The following is a 2,704-nucleotide window of genomic DNA, read 5'->3' on the forward strand; positions in this document are numbered from 1 at the left end:
CAGGCGGGTGCCCGGCCGTCCCCGCCGCTAGCTCCGCGCCGAGCCGAGCTCTCACCCGCCGCCTCTCCATCTCCGCGGCGCGCACATCCGCAGACACGCGGCGACACCCGCCGCCAGCAGCCGCCGCCGCCACATCACATGCGACCGCCGGGAGATTACATGAGAGAGAGCTGGGGGAGCTTTGCCTTCTCGCTCGTCCGGCGATCGCCGCCCTGATGTCCCTCCCCGAGGATGGCTTTCTCCTTCTTCTTCCTCCCCCGGCCCCCTGCAGCCCGCGGGGAGGCTGAGTCGGGGTCGAGCCGGTAGGGCAGGGGCAGCCCCCGGACAAAGCGGTCCCCGCGCCGCGGCTCTGGCAACAGCTCGTTTGCAGGAGGAAACCCGGGAGCAGCCCCTGGAGGAGCAGGGAATCCCTCAGCCCTTTGTGCGGCGCCAGCCTGGCTGTTTGCTGCCGGAACGAGGTAAGCACAGGGGGCATTTCTCTTGCATGAGAGACGGCGGAGCCTCTTGTAAGACTGAATCATCCCTGCTTCCTACACGGATACTAGTTGCCACGGAGGTGGCAGCGGCCATCTGGCTCCAAGCGGACTTAGAGTGCACGGATCTGACTTAAGCTGTTATTCCTGAGTCCCGTCCCTGGGAGCTTCCTTGGCCAAGGTGCGCACACAAGTGCGCCGTGCAGAAAGGGGAGCAGGAACAGCCCTTCCCATTCCAGCCTCCCCACTGTTTTGAGGACAGGCTGAATGTTAGGAGCCGTCCTACATCCATAGGACTCTCTCTCCTTGATGGATGCATTGGAGAGACTATAATGTAGCAAGAATGTATTTGTATTTGTCTTCCTTCAAAGCCCTCAGCAGGGACAGAGTGGCACGCTCTGCCATCCTGCCCTCTGCTTTGGATGCTGCTCAAAAATAAAGGCGCATCCTTGATTTCCAATGCACTCAGCTGCTTGTGGAAACCTGATGACATAAAATGCAAAATCTCTTCAAAGAGATCTAGTGCTCTAATCCCCCTTAGTCCTTTAAAAACCCTTTCCATCCTAGCAGCAAAACTATAACATGGCACAAGTCTTAAATGTCTTCACCACTACAGAGGTGCGGCATACTGCCGTTTTGTATAGTTTTATATAAATGACTGCTTATATGCATGCTGCATGTTTTTATATAAACTATTTCATTCCTTAGCTTAGACAAATATTTAAATACATGAATACAGGCAACCTATGTTTATGTCTTATGTAGGTACTGCCCATATTTATAGTAGCTCTTGCACTTTATTCAAGTCAAGTTACATAATGATTAAGATATAAATAAATAGTATATTTACAATTTCATAGACATTTTAACTCATTGCTGATGGGACCAACTTGAGTTTCTATGCAAGTGCTAAAATTGTCACTCCTGAGATTTTTTTTTACAAGAAGGATGTGTGTATACTGTCAGGTGGAAGAAATATCCTTTAGCAAATAAATAGTCATCAAGACCTTGCAACTAAGAGGACACCCAAGAGAAAGATTTCAGTCAATAATCCTATCCTGTCATGCTGAAGACCTGCCAGGGTTGGTTTAGAAGAGGAAGAACATTAGCAAAGCAGGACAGGTGTGGCAATGGGGGTAACCTGCCTGGTAAGGAGAGACTTTGCTTTAAAAAACCACAAAATTACCCAAGTTTGCCCAGTGGGTAAATTGAGCAAGTTTCTGTCATCACTGGAGAGCAAGAATTAAGCATTTGTGATTGTATATGAACTGGAAAAAGCTAAACATCAAAACACGGGGTGTGATCCTGCTTCCAGTTGAAAACCCCTAGACTTTTTAGTGGTAACAGCACTGATCAGCTAATGGTCAGTGTGAGTTCTTAATTTTGGCCTGTATATATTGACACTCCAGAAATCTTTGTCAGGGATGGTAGTTCAGTGTGCACAAAGGTTGTATATAGTTGGTATTGCCCACTAATGCCTCTTCTTTTAACCACTTTTAAACCTAGACTCTCTGATATTTGCATCTGCCCTGTCTTGTTTGTAAATGATGCTTCCACATGCTGTTTTTAAAGCTGGCCTCCTTGCTTTCCTGGAATATCACTGATTCTGGGCAAGCTGGCCTTAAGTTGCTCTCTCCCAAATTTATACAGTTCCAACTTTAAGAATGAAAACAGCTTTGGATCAAGATGAAAAGGAAATAATGATTTGAACAGCACTCTTGATTATGAACATTTCCATTGGCTTCAGCATTTTGAAAAATCTTGTCGGCTTCACAATGTTGTTTCCTATGTATTTATTATGCCTGGCTCGCTCTCTCTCGCCTTTTTTTTTTGTAAGTTTTAATTAGCACAGTCTAACTTGCTATTCGGGGGCAAGCCAAGGAGGAAAAGAACAGGGGGTAGGATCTTAGAATAGCTTCCTTGCCAGAGTTTGTAGCTCTGCCAAAAAACTGTGCTTCTTACTTTTAAAAATAAAATCTCAATCTTCTAACTTCCTTGAGCTCTATGTGACCACATGCACAGATAATATTTTTCTTAGGCCAATCGTATTTTTAAAGATATGCATCTACAGGGATCCCATTCAATAGTCTACTTCATATTTTGCTCATTTACTATACCAGAGAGGAATGTATCATTTCACTTCTGCTTGCTTTATATGAAAACAGTAACCTAAAATAATGACAGGGCAAATATTTTTAAAAACAGCTCCAAAATGATACACCTCTGGCTGG

At 45.8% G+C, this 2,704-nt stretch overlaps 1 protein-coding gene across 1 annotated transcript in view; it reads left to right on the forward strand.

Annotated features, from left to right (window-relative positions):
- The first annotated feature begins 39 nt into the window (after nt 1-39).
- Nucleotides 40-2,704, forward strand: part of KCNB2 (potassium voltage-gated channel subfamily B member 2) — a 443,726-nt gene continuing 441,061 nt past the window's right edge. The window contains exon 1 of the mRNA XM_019527796.1: nt 40-458. The gene's annotated coding sequence lies outside the window, so the exon portion shown is untranslated. The remainder of the gene's footprint in view (nt 459-2,704) is intronic.

Source organism: Gavialis gangeticus, unplaced genomic scaffold (genome assembly GCF_001723915.1).
Source record: "Gavialis gangeticus isolate Ggan-Ray unplaced genomic scaffold, GavGan_comp1, whole genome shotgun sequence".
In the NCBI taxonomy this organism is placed as follows: domain Eukaryota; kingdom Metazoa; phylum Chordata; order Crocodylia; family Gavialidae; genus Gavialis; species Gavialis gangeticus.